At 40.2% G+C, this 14,797-nt stretch overlaps 1 protein-coding gene across 17 annotated transcripts in view; it reads right to left on the bottom strand.

The window, feature by feature from the left end:
* Positions 1-14,797, bottom strand: part of ANKRD11 (ankyrin repeat domain containing 11) — a 281,034-nt gene that overhangs the window by 265,365 nt on the left and 872 nt on the right. For 10 of the 17 annotated variants that reach the window (XM_064273640.1, XM_064273639.1, XM_064273641.1 and 7 more), the window contains exon 1: positions 1-14,797. This exon is cut by the window's left edge. The exons of 5 other annotated variants lie outside the window; for them this stretch is intronic. The gene's annotated coding sequence lies outside the window, so the exon portion shown is untranslated. 2 more of the 17 variants (XM_064273644.1, XM_064273637.1) reach the window with 1 other exon arrangement.

Below are 14,797 nucleotides of genomic sequence, written 5' to 3'. Positions count from 1 at the left end.
AAAATGGCTGCAGCAATATATCAACAGGGAACTGCCAGAAATACAGGCCAGTTTCAGAAGAGAACGTGGAACCAGGGATATCATTGCTGATGTCAGATGGATCCTGGCTGAAAGCAGAGAATACCAGGAGGATGATTACCTGTGCTTTATTGACTATGCAAAGGCATTCGACTGTGTGGATCATAACAAACTATGGATAACACTGAGAAGAATGGGAATTCCAGAACACTTAATTGTGCTCATGAGGAACCTTTTCATAGATCAAGAGGCAGTTGTTCGGACAGAACAAGGGGATACTGATTGGTTTAAAGTCAGGAAAGGTGTGCATCAGGGTTGTATTCTTTCACCAGACCTATTTAATCTGTATGCTGAACAAATAATACGAGAAGCTGGACTATATGAAGAAGAACGGGGCATCAGGATTGAAGGAAGACTCATTAACAACCTGCATTATGCAGATGACACAACCTTGCTTGCTGAAAGTGAAGAGGACTTGAAGCACTTACTAATGAAGGTCAAAGACCACAGCCTTCAGTATGGATTGCATCTCAACATAAAGAAAACAAAAATCCTCGCGACTGGACCAGTGAGCAACATCATGATAAACGGAGAAAATACTGAAGTTGTCAAGGATTTCATTTTACTTGGATATACAAGCAACAGCCATGGAAGCGGCAGTCAAGAAAGCAAATGACGCATTGCACAGGGTATATCTGCTGCAAAGGACCTCTTTGAAGTGTTGAAGAGCAAAGATGTCACCTTGAAGACTAAGGTGCGCCTGACCCAAGCCATTTTCAATTGCATCATACGCATGTGAAAGCTGGACAATAAGGAAGACCGAAGAACTGACACCTCTGAACTGCCGTGTTGGCGAAGAATACTGAATATACCATGGACTGCCAAAAGAATGAACAAACCTGTCTTAGAAGTACAGCCAGAATGCTCCTTAGAGGCAAGGATGGCAAGACTGCGTCTTACATACTTTGGACATGTTCTCAGGAGGGATCGGTCCCTGGAGGACATCATGCTTGGCAGAGCACAGGGTCAGTGGAAAAGAGGAAGGCCCTCAATGAGGTGGATTGACACAGTAGCTGCAACAATGAGCTCAAGCAAAGCAACGATTGTAAGGATGGCTCAGGACCGGGCAGTGTTTCATTCTGTTGTGCACAGGGTCACTAGGAGTCGGAACCAACTCGACAGCACCTAACAACAACAACATGGCAACAACTGACATCTTTCTATGACATGTCTCATTAGGACTTCTTACAAATAATTCTTGATGGTTAATGAAAACTCGTTATTCCCACAGCACTAACATCAAAGAAGGAAGCCCATGGCAATAGAATGAAACTTGAGTTATTCAGGAGTTTTTCAAGGATGAGGTAGTCTGGAAAGCTAAACATGCTGGCTACTACAAGTGAGATTCATGGAGGCCCACTAGACCCACTGTTTCCTCATTAAATGACCCCAAAACTGGGGTAAAGGTTTCAACTTTGATAACTGCACGCACAGTACGTCTCCTCCGTCGCTATCAGACATGTCCCATGGCTTCCAACCTGCTCACAGGGGGCAGCAGTTTGATCAGGAACAGATCATTATGTCTGTCCAGACCCAGTCCCTTGAGAATCACTGCCCTGAAGAGTTTCGGCTGACAGAAAACTGACCTCTGACAGTTTTGCCTTCTTGTATAATACAAATATGACTTGATATAAGAAATACCTCACTACTCAGGAATGGCTTTTAATAAAACTAAGGGCTATTTAAAACAGCCAATACAAATACTTCCCTAGATTAATCAGCACTTGATGTTTGCTTTTAAATTCATTTGTAAAATATATTTAAGTTTTCATCATTCGATTATCTTTTAAAGCAAAAAGCATGTACAGATTCCACTAGTACTACAGCACCAGTGACAGGGATGGAACAGAAGTAGAATATCAGACTCGGGGGAGGCCTCACAGCACTCCGCGTGCACTGGGAACAAGGAGGCTGAAAACCCTGGACTGCTCCCTGCTGGTGTAAAATCATTTTTAAATGGCACTCTAGTACTAGGTGAGCATTAGCTATACCTTGTTAGCGTACTTCCTTATTAAACAAGGTCCCACGAAACAAGGAGAGAAAAGTACAAACAGAAGCAATGTTAATAATAAACCATTAGTATAAATTCACTAACATCTAGAATGAACTAAAGTTTTACATCCAAAAAGTCATTTTTAGTACTTAATTAGATCTTAACATTTGAGAAATAGGCCCACTGGGGATAAAATCTAAAACCACTCATCCACACCTGCTCTAACCCACCGAGCTGTGTTCTCAGGCAAGGAAACTAGCATTCTCTCCAATGAGGGCATAGGAAAGCCACTAGCTGAGGGAAGGGCCATTTCTCCGCTGAGATGCATAGTCATGGAAACACAGACAGTCCAGACGGTATCAGCTATTAATAACGAAGGTCTCCTTCTCAGAATTACACTCTAGGCTTCCAAATCAAATCGTGCATTTATTTCAATCGGGGGAAAAAGAAAAGAGCTGCATGAACTTTCATCTGTGCAAATGTCTATCAGCTCTAAACCTTATCAGATGACAAAGGGAAAAAACCACGTTCTCAAAGAGGAAAGCTACAGGCTAAAAAAACTTAGCCACCAACGACAAATATTTACACAGAAAGTTTTGGAAGTCTCCTAAGCTGCTAGTCAGGATAAGGGTTCAAGCTCCAGCTCTCCCACTCCTCAGTCAAATGCTCTGGACAAGTGGGAAACGGGAAGATGGACCAGGTCTCCAGGGGCTGCTGCAACTCTGAAGAACCTTTACACTGGAAGAAATCAGACTTCATTTCATTTACTGAATATTCTTAAAGTTTTCTCTCCAACAATATTCTACAATTCTTGAGGGAAAGGTATGTAGGGACACTATACATACAAATATATATATATATATATATATATTTTCTATTGTAGCTACTTGATTTTGTACTTAAACTGAAAATACAGAAGTAGCTGGAATAAATACTCATATGCCAGGCCATCACACAGAACAAACAAGTTTTGTTTGTTTGTTTTTTAAATACTATTTTATAGTATTGTCAGTGGAAACGTACAGAGCAAAACAGGTTCCCTTTTAGCAATTTCTATACATATTGTTCAGTGATACTGGTTACATTCTTCACATTGTATCAATATTCTCATTATTTCCATTCTAGTTATTCCATTCCCATTAACCTAGACTCAGAAGCCCCCCAACCTTTTCATCTATGCTTTTGGTCTCAAACAGATGTTTTAAAACAGTACAGTGCTCAAGGGTGATATTCATTCCTTTATGGGCTAACCTGCTATTTAGCTAAAATGCAACTTGAGAGAATAGTTTCAGTTCAAGGCTTAAGGAATACCTCAGGGTAACAGTCTCAGGGATTCCTCCCGACTCGAGTGGGTCCAGTAAGTCTGGGATTTTTGAAAATTTGAAGTTCTCTTTCACATTTTTCTCCCTTTCTATCAGGAGCCATCCTGATCCAAACACTCAGTATTGGTAGCTGGGCATCATCTACTTCGAGCATCAGGGTAGAGGAGGGCCCTGGTAGACTATTAGTCCTGTAGATTGGTTCCTTCTCCAAGTCTTGGGTTTCCTACTTTCTCTTTTGCTCCAGATTAGGAGACACCAATAGGTGTATCTCAGATGGTCACTCACAAGCTTTGAAGACCTCCGATGCTACTCACCAGACTAGGATGTAGAATATAAACTATATTATGGCAATCAACCTAGTTGTCTGATGAGACTGCAACCCTAAATCTTCAAACTAAGAAAATTGAACTCGTGAGGTGATTCGTCATGTCTAAGAAGTATCAGTTCCTGTGACCCTTATTTGCTTTATTGAAGTGTGTACATATACATACATATACACATACATGCATACACACACAAATAAACGAGTTTAACATTTTGATATTTGTACAAATCTCTCCCCTTCCCAGTTCACCACCCACAACCAACTTCTAGCCTCTCCTCTGGAGGTAAGAGGCGTAAAGCTGACATTTTCAAAGAGAGGTAGTAAAGCATGGTTCCACAATAATATCTGGTACCCCTTATCTATTATGTATTCTCTGCCATGTTTTAAAATCTCATATCAATGCAGCCTGCAGATGCAACTGAAAGAGCAGAGTCTGTGGACTAAAGGTGAGACACATATTGTTCCCTTCACCTTAAATCCACAAGCCCAAGAGGAACTGACTTCATCCCCAGCTACGGACACTTCAAACCCAAATAGTCTTGATTAGCCCACTGATCTTAAAATATTTTTATTTACCCTGATCATTGAAAAGTTAGTCCTTAAAAACAGCCCTGGACAAACATCCAGTGTAAAAGTACAAGATGATGACACAAAGAAATGGCAAGTCAACCTTCAGACTGCTCAGGAAAGGCACACAGAGAAAGCAGCCAGCAGCCGCTCCTTCTGAGACACTCTCTGTGTATCCTTTACTCCCTGCCCATTTTAACTATTACGTCTGTGAAACACTAGAGCTAAGGTCACTCAATGACTTCAATATGGAAATGTCATTGCTGTGAAACTTCTAAACCCAGTGCACTCTGATAATCAAGAAAGGAACACTGGTGGATTCACACCGTGTCACCGTAACACTATAAAGACAAATTCTCTCCATCAAGATAAAGAGTTGTCAGTTAGCTGAAAAAGTAAAATCCTTTAATGTTATAGAGAGGTTGGTAGCAACAAGATTCAGCAGAATTGTGGAGGATTTATGTAAAAATAAACACAAAGAAATCAACGCGCCACACAGGGAACCTAAAGCGTCCTTCAGCACTGCCCACCAAGGAGAACCTGCACCGAGAGAGGTGTCTTACTCCAAGTGTGCCTTGCCATCAGATCCTGCTGCCGCCTACAACTTCAGCCTGTCCAAAACAAAGAGGTATGCTCTCCATTTATTTCTGCATTTGCAGTTGAGCTGAATGCTATTTAGGACCTGGATGGAAACAGCACAACCAACAGTCTGCCACCCAGCCGAAGCCTCCCTAAGCAAGCTTCTCCATCACTCCTGAGCTTTGCTAACCTTACAAATACATACAGTCCAGAGGCACCATGTTCTTCATATTCTAGTCCATTCACGATAAAGGCTAGATTCTGCTAACCTGATGCAAATTACAAATAGTCTTATACTAGGTTAGTAAGCTCGGCAAAGGTTTAACACACTAAACATTTTCTGCATAGAGTATCGAATTTTATTCCCTGCTATATATTACTCCTTACTCGGTCCATGAGCCCTTCTTTAAAATCACAACTTTTAATTAAGTGACCTTTCAACCAAATACTAATTAGGTACCTAATGATATGTGCTGATACAAAAAAAAAAAAGTCCAGACAGGTCTTTATTTGGGCAAATAAAAGAATCACTGTTCTTAATTGTACACTATCTCTGTCGGCAGGCTCACTGCTCCTCTAAGCTCCAAAGTCTCCAGCTCAGATTGGTATTTTTGTTGTGGAATATCAAGTCCATTTCAACACACAGCAACCCTATAGAGGACAGAGTAGAGCCGCCCCATGGGGTTTCCATCTTTATGGAATCAGATCCCAGGTCTCTTCTCCCTCAGACAGGCTGGTGGGTTCGAACTGCCAACCTTTCAGCTAGTAGTCAAGCACTTAGCGACAGCACCACCAGGGCTCCTTAGTCCCCTCCTACATGAACACAAATCTACTACCCTTGGTCTCTAGTTTACACTGTCTTGACTGAAACTCCTTGAGGGCAAGGATCAGAAACTTTGTCTTGGATACAAGTGTACTAAACTCAAGTATTATCCCTACAATGAATTTTAAACCCCATCATTCATTTCTGTTATTTTACATTTTTCCGTAGAACATGGCATTCCTACGTTTGTAATAGTGTTCCTTTTGAAACATCTTTTTAAACCCGATATTCTTCCAAAGCAGAGGATGGTGGGGTTGTAAAAGTACTAGCCCAAGACAAAACAGCACCCTTCCATTCACCTTTCACACCCTATGACCAAGTTCAGTTGATTTCTTCTGCACATTCCTAGAAACCATTTCTTTCTTTGTAGTAAGGTAAAGAGTACTCCAAGTTTAGGCACTGGAGTACTACAAAGCCCATCTACTCTTTGCTCCTTCTGTGCCTGACCTGTCCTGTTCACTACTGTCAAATTCTGACACAGCATCTCCTGCCTCAAAAAAATGCAATGCCTCTCCTTCGTTGACCCAGTCAGGTCTTTATCATTCAACACCCTACACAATTTGACTCCAATCCATTGTTCTAGCCTTCCCTGGTACTATTCTCCTTCATGAGACCTGTGTTCAGCTGACATCCAACGTTTAGCTCACATCTCAACTTACATCCCGCCTTTTCCAGTCTCTGTCTAGAGAGCTTTCTCTCACTTTAAGATGGCCAAACCCTGTTTTCTGCACCTTGACATTCCACCTCTTCTTGAAAGCACTGCTTCAGTTGCACTTCCTATATTAAATCTTCCCAGAACCGGATGTGGTCTCTTTTTCTCCCCTAAACTCCTGAAGCACTTTGTTCGTATCTCTTTTCCTAATACCAGCCCCTAACAACACAGGTTCTAGTCATCTGAACCCCTCTCTTTCCCATCAGACTGTATACTCAGAGCAGGACTGGGTCTCAGTCACCTTTGTGTTTCCTACAACAGTCTTCTACACACAAGCAACCGATAAACACATTTCCCAATGTACACACAGGAGCAAGCTATCTAGTCTTAGAATACCCCTCCATAAAACGTATTGAAAAAAGACACAAGACTGTTCTCTCACTAAAGAGCAGACCACACTTGGAAAAGTAGTCAAGTAAACCCAAAGTCAACAACTACACAGCGCTTTACAACTGGGCCAAATGGGTAAATGGTTACAAAGACTTAAAAAACAAAGACTGTACTTTTTAAGGGGGTCATGGTCATGAAAAACAAGGAAAGCCTAAGAAACTGTTAGAGACAGAAGACGACTAAGGAGACATGACAGCTAAATCCAGTGTGGTATCCTGGAATGGATCCTAGAAGAGCAAAAAGACATCAGTGGAAAAACTGGCGAAATCCAAATAAAGTCAGGCTTAGTTAATAGTAATGTACCAATGTTAATTTACTCACTTTGACAACCTTACCAATGTTATGTAAGATGGTAACGCTAGGGGAACTGGATGAAGGTTATAAACTGTACTATTTCTGTAACTTTTCTGCATGTCCAAAATTACTCCAAAATAAAGGTTATTAAAAAAGTTTCCCCAGGACTCTTAAATTTACAGCATGCTCACAAATGCCCAAACAATGCCACACTACAATGGCACTGAAGCTTTCCAATAGCTAAAATGGTTCTAATGGACTGAAGCAAACCTGCTCAATGATCTGACCCCAACCTCATCTGCTATAATAGCATACATGGGATCCTAGCACGCGCAGAATAACCCCACCAAGTTCCACATCCTAATCCCCGAACCTGTGAATATTTTAGGTTATACAACAGAGGACAACTAAGGTTACTAATCAGCATTATCCAGGTGGGCCCAGTGTAATCACAACGTACTTGAAAGAGGAAGAGAGGCAGAAGAAAAATCAAAGATATAACATTGCTGGCTTTGAAGACGGAAGAAGAGATCACAGACCAAGGAATGCAGGCACAGCCTCTGTTGTTGTCACGTGCTAATGAGTCAGTTCTGATTCATAGTGACCCTATGTACAAAAGAAGGAAACACTGCCTGGTCCTGCACCATCCTCACAACTTCCTTCCTATGTTTGAGCCCATTGTTGCAGCCACTGTGGCAATCCATCTCTTTGAGGGTCTTTCTCTTCTAGGCTAACCCTCTACCTTATGAAGCATGATGTCCTTCCCCAGGGACTGGTGCCTCCTGGTAACATGTTCAAAGTACAGGAGACAAAGTCCCACCATCCTCGCTTCCAAGGAGGACTCTGGCTGTACTTCTTCCAAGACAGATTTGTTTGTTCTTCTGGCAGTTGTGGTATATTCAATATTCTTCGCCAACACCATAATTCAAAGGCATCAACTCTTCTTCAGTCTTCGTTATACACTGGCCAGCTTTCACATGCATATCAGGCAAAAGATAACATCAGGGCTTGGGTAAGGCTCTAGAAGCTGGAAAAGGCAAAGAGGATTCTTCCCAGGAGTCTCCAAAGAAGGAGCCAGCCCAATAAACTCCAGGTCAGACTGTATGAGAGAAATGTATGATAATAAATCTGTATTGTTTTAAGCCACTAAATTTGTGGTAATTTGTTACAGCAGCAATAATAATGACAGCACTGAAATATTAAAAAATATTCAATATTTTAAAAAATAAATATTAATATTTTTAAAAAACAACTGTTTCTCCCAATTCTGAGAGCGTATGTTTTCCTCCCATCTTTTATAACCTCCTTTTGTTACTTCTGGAGCCCTGGTGGCATAGTGATTAAGAGCTCCGCTCCTAACCAAAAGGTGAGCGGTTGGAATCCACCAGGCGCTCCTTGGAAACCCTATGACACAGTTCTACTCTGTCCTCTAGGGTCACTATGAGTTGGAAACGACTTGACAGCAACGAGATTTTTATTTGTTACTTTGAAGAAGTCTTGGTGGTGCAGCAGTTAAGCGCTCAACTACTAACCAAAAGATCGGCAGTTTGAAATCCCAAGCAGCAGTTTGCTTCCATAAAGATTACAGCCTTGGAAACCCTATGGGGCAGTTCTACTCAATCCTATAGGGTCACTAAGAATCGGAATAAACTCAACAGCAACAGGTTTGGGTTTTTGTTTTATTTTGTTACTTCTTTTTCCCACCCTCTACCTTCCATTTCCCATTCTCTTTGAACAAATACTATTTGGGGACTTATAAGAAAGCTATTAGGGAAAAGAAAAAGGAGAAGTCATAGCTTAAATTCTGAGAGATTTCCCCCCAATGTTCTCAAAATTCACTGTATCATTAGACTCCACTGAAGTATGCTTTTTCTAGAGATTAAAGTTATTGCTTTCACATAGTTTTTTCTTTAAAAGCCAGGCATCTCAAGAGAACACAAGTTTAGCAGATTCAGATCTAATCACTTTACCAAAGGAAAAAAAAGTTCACATGTAAATCTCATGAAGGTTGTATCTGCTGAAAGTTACTTAAGTTATGAGTGAAAGCACATATCACTTTTCTAAGTTTCGTATTAAAAGATAAAGGATACAATTCAAAGATTACTTTTCTCAACAGTCAGGAAAAAAATTCCTAAGAAAATGTTTTAAAGAACTTCAAATTTCAGATGAACTGTTCTCAAAGTAATGAAAATACCTACGTAGGTAACAAATACATTACAGAACAAAACATACAACTCTGCCAATAAAAAATTCACAGTCTAAAACTCCTTGAAATCACAATCAAACATGGGCTTATGGTATACTTCGGTAACACGGCACGTTTTCAACACATTTTTCTGACTCCTAGAGGCTAGATTTTCTTCTTTGTGATCATCCAAAGAGGCAAGATTTTTAATGTGAAATTCTGCCTCTCCTTTAATTAGCCAGACATTTTAGTAATTTCTTAAAAAAATTAATTCTTTCAAGAATGTTGCTCTGGGGTTTTTTTGGTTTTTTATTTTTATTTCCTGTTTTGCAGGATGTAAAACCACATTTAGAAACATGTTGCAGACTAACAAGGTTCAGTTTCTTAAGAGTAATCAGGCTCTTCATTGCTTCTCTCACCTTCTCTAAGATAAACTCAAACACTATAGCTATAATGATCTCCAGTTTACACTAAAGAGTCAAATAAAGAGAAGTTATTGTCTTGAAACAGTTACAGAATTTCTATGAATCTCAATTTTAATAAAACTTCCATGCAATTCACCTTTTTCAGTTTTATATTAAACCTACGTAAAAGAGGGTATCAGTCCTCAGCTCCTGGAACTCAGGCAACTGGAGATAAATGAGGCATAGAGTTTTTAAATACCCAGAACTAAATGAAAGTCTTTTTTGTTTATTTTGCTAGATATTAACTACACTGGGGAAAAAAGCCCAACATAACTTTGGTCAAAAACCTCATGAACCCTATGCATCTTCCTGTCATTTAGAAATAGTCATTATTCTAGGACATTAGCATTCTGGGTCCAACCTCTGAAAACTGCCACTGGAAAAAGAGGAAAAGCGGATAATCGCTATTAATGACATGAGAAAAAGAAGTCTATTTGCTACATTTTGGATGAAAAATAACTTCTGATGTATTAAATGCGAGCTAAATTCTAACTTTAACCACTTCTAAAGATCGTTTTTTAGAGTTAAACAAGTACAGGGCAGGGGTAAGAATTTTAGTTAACCTTGACAAAAAAAAAAATTTTTTTGATCTAAGTGATCAAAAACATTTTGTGTAGAGAAAAGGCCAAGATTTTTGAATAAAGAACAGGTGCACACTGGTTTCTTTACAAGTGGAAAAAGAGTGCCTACAGATTTCTAGGATAATAAATAATTCACTGCACAGATCCCAAGGGCAGACTGGAAACTTAGGTCTTGCCCTTAGCCAGACAGTTTAAGGACACTGTAACTCAGACAGCAACGCCTGCTCCACAGCACTCCCCTGATAGCAGCTTCAACCTTGGCCTTAAAGAAGAAGGAAAAATGGAGGGCGGAGGGTTGAAGGAGTAGGCGGCATCAAAGAAGCCTTGTCCCATCAACAGGATATTCAGTCCATTCAGCCCCTGAAAAACCTTAGTCATAACAAATTAAAGATTTATTTTCACACTGAAAATCTGCTTAACTCTTTATTCACAGAACCAGCTTTGGAACTGTTAGATTTCTTAAATCTAGAATGATGTCTTTAAATGTCTTCAACCACAGCCAACCAACTCCCCTCAACCAATTCCCCTCACCCCTTGCTATCCAAAAAAGGTAAACAGTAAAGCCATACAAATCAACCTACTGTTATCAAACCAAAAACTCAAGCCTCCAAGTTACACCCAGGATTAGTCTTTTCAAAAGCAACCTTTTAACTAGATGGTGCCTGGCTACCACCAATGACAGGGAACACAACAGAGAGTTTCTGACAGAGCAGCAGAAAAGTGGGTTGCAGAACTTAAATTCATGTAAAAAGACCAGACTTAATGGTCTGACTGAGACTGGAGGAACCCTCGAACACATGGCCCCCAAACACTCAGTTAACCCAGAACTAAAACCATTCCTGAAGCCAACTCTTCAGACAAAGATTAGAGTGGACTATAAAACATAAAATACCACTCATGAAGAGCGTGCTTCTTAGTTCAAGCAGATACAGGAGACTAAATGGGCAACTCCCTGTCTGGGGACAGGATGAAAAGGCAGAAGGGGACAGGAGCTGGTTGGATGGACATAGGAAACCCGGGGTGGAAAGGTGGAGTGCAACTAGTGTCACATAACAATATGTGTATAAATTTTTGCATTGGAAATTAACTTGAGCTGTAAGCTTTCACCTAAAGCACAAAAAAAAAAAAAAAAAAACAGGGACCTTTTTGCCAATTATATAACAGATTCATTAGAGAAAATTTATAAAACATAAACCTAAATGGGAAAAGTAACACATAACCCCATTTTGGTGTTACTTCCCCCTAAATACACTATTTTTTTTTTGTAACTGAAATGCTACAACTCTGAGAATGACCCCATTATTATGGTTAACTACGTTCATGTTACATTTGGCTAGAAATGCTCGAAGTTCTCCATGAAACACTTAAGTATCATGAGCAGAAACAGCAACAAACTACACTCAGCCAAGCCTTCAATTTCAGCAAAGCCTTTACCACGCTGAAACCTTTATGGAAAGTATGCGGAAATCAGAATAAAAACTGCTTCCGGTCCTCTATGTTGGCCTCAAAAAGCAGTTCTACTAGAACTTTGCTTTCACAGAAAGTATTTTCTTCCCACAAAGACAACCTTCCCGTTTTGTTATTTTTCTTTATCTCTTGTTCTGTCCCTGTTTTGAAAGCCATATCCCACACTTTGACTTAAAATGTTAAGGCAAACTTATGATAAAAATGTGGAAAAATGGCTGAAATTCACACAGCAGAATTTCTAATCAAACAAACAGAAGTTCATGATCCAGTTTCCCCCTTCAAAATTACTCACTTTCATAAAGCTTTAAACATAAGCACGGCAACAATCCAGTAAAAAAGTCATCTGAGGTTTACAGAGCAATAGATTAGATAACCTACAAAATGTCTTTCATTCAACAAATATTTCTCAAACAACTTCTATGACTTAGGGTCCCTATCCTCATTTAGCTCAGAGCCCTTCAATCATCCAGAACACACATAATTACATACTTGTAAATTTTCACTGTTAAGTTCTTTGTTGATGAGACAAGGTATGAGAGGCCACCCTCCATGGGAGTGGCGACTAAGAAGGCTTTCTAAGAGGAAGTAATATTTAACTAAGACCCAAAGGCCAAGTAGAAGTTACCTCGGAGTTGGGGGTGGGGAGCATAGGAGGCCTTGGATGGGTGCGTGGCAGGCTAAGAAGGCACATGGCCAATGCAGCCAGCATAAGGAGTTTTGAGAGAGAGCGACCAAGGATCCAAGCAGGGACCTATGCAGAGAGCAGAGTCATGCAAGGTCTCCCAGAGTTAGGCCATGATAGCCGTTCGGGACTTTACCATAAAAATATTTGTATTTCTGCCATATATATATAAAATATTATGTGATCCAAAAGTGAACCACAAAGAAAACTTTAAATATGGAGAACAGAAGCAGGAGTTAAGATAAGCATATCAGAATAACAAAAGCACACATTTAAATGCACTGCTGAGTCTGACTGTAGCCTTAGAGATATTAGGAATAAGGTCCATCAAACCAAAAACAGCCATTTAGTAATAGGCACATCCTTATCAGAATCAACAGAGCCCTGGTGGTGCAGTGGTTAAGCACTTGGCTGCTGCCCAAAAGGTTGGCAGTTCAAACCCACCAACCACCCCATGAGAGAAAGATGTGGCAGTATGCTTCTGTAAAGATTACAGGCTTGGAAATCCTACGGGGTTGTTCTACTCTGTCCTTTAGGGTAGCTGTAAGTCTGAACCAACTCGACACCAACGAGTTATCTTACTAAAAGGAAGCTCACGCATTATACTTACCATTTGAGGGATTAAGAGACTTATAAAGAGTAATGGACAGATCAAAACACTTATTTTGGCAACAAATGCAGATTATTCTCTGAACCAGCATTTACTGATACTCTCTAATTATGTCATTTAATTGATGATGGGCTCATTGCCCATATGCAAAATAACTCTCCTCTTATATTTGATGAAACATAACCTTACCATGTCAAATGTACTTAAAAATCCAAGGCACACAAAGCTTCTTGAAAAACGTCCTCAAATACAAATAGCATAGTTTCTTTAACTACATTTGTAGAAAGTCCTATTTGTCACTGCATAAACACTGTAATTACGGCTAACATGAGAGCCACTAGTCATAAGCAGCCCATCTGGTTTAGTGATCAACATGGCTGTGTAAGAGGGTCTAGAGACAAACGTCTGACAGAGGCACTGCAAGTTGGAAGGCTGACACAAAATCAGAACTGCAAATGAAGAATTCAAGACTATGTGATGCCTTTAAAAATGAACTTCTCAAAGTTTCAGGTTTGGGTCAAATTTAGCAATATCTTTTGGGTAGTATTTCACTCAAGTAAATCAAGAGGCATGCACAAAAGAACAGAGGAAAATGTCAGAGCAACTTGGTCTTTGTTCCCTCCCATCCCATTCCATTCAGAATGGCCAGCCTATCAAATGAGATCCTGCTCCTAACCGTGAAAACACAAGAAAGAGAAGAACAACAGCTGAATGGAGGATGGGGGAGGAAACACCAACTATATGGAGATCCAATTCAAGGTTCACAATCAATGTTGAGCAAGATGTTTTGCCTTTTTTAACTACAGTTGCTAAGTAGTATCAGAGTACTTGTGCAATCATTCTCAAAAGACACAGAACTCTACGTCTTCCACAACAGTCAACATTTAGTAAGAGAAATCAAGGTCCCAAAGGCAGCAAATAAACAGTCTCAGGGTCTCTGATTTAGAACTATCCAAGTTATGCCATTGACTGGGTTTGCACAAAACGAAAATAGTAACAGTTTCAATGGCACGATTTCCACTAGCAATATCATCTTACATAGTTTTCCTGAATACTTCTCATCACCCCTCCAAAAAGGACCAAAATATTCTGTTTTGCAATTCAACAATTGTGCATTCTGCTATTCCTCGCTTGAAAACGAGTCTTAAGGGTATTGCTCAAATCACTGCAGACTCACCAGACCTCTGTTTAAGAAAGCCTGAAACCTGATTTCTCTTCTGAGAAATTTGCCAAACCACTCTCTTCTTACAAATGGATATGAAGCTGTTCTCCTGACCTGCGAAAACCATGAACCCTAAGCAAGCTACACCTTAACTGTTAGAAAAAGGTTTTCAAAGCGTAGGGCCCTCTCAGCCCAGCTTAATATTTCACAGCCTCTTCTAACACTTTTTGGAAGCTGGTATACACTAGTTTTCCAAAAACACAACAGAAGCAGAAACCTTAAAGGTGAACCCGGAAGAGCAGGCCTCGAGTAAAATTAAAAGACCCCCCCCCAAAACGAAACAGATGCACGATTTAACACACCACAATCCTTCTTTGAAAGGGGACTGAATCCATGTGGCAGGGCCAGCCCTACACACACTCAAACACACTCACACACACACACTCACACACACACACTCACACACACACACTCACACAGCTACCGCCCTGCCAGGGGATGATGAAATGAGGAACGGAAATTAACATTTCAGGCAACGTCTCACATTGTTCCTTGAGGCCAAG

This window comes from Loxodonta africana, chromosome 21, assembly GCF_030014295.1.
Source record: "Loxodonta africana isolate mLoxAfr1 chromosome 21, mLoxAfr1.hap2, whole genome shotgun sequence".
Classification (NCBI taxonomy): Eukaryota; Metazoa; Chordata; class Mammalia; order Proboscidea; family Elephantidae; genus Loxodonta; species Loxodonta africana.
This window is presented reverse-complemented; position numbering and strand designations above follow the sequence as displayed.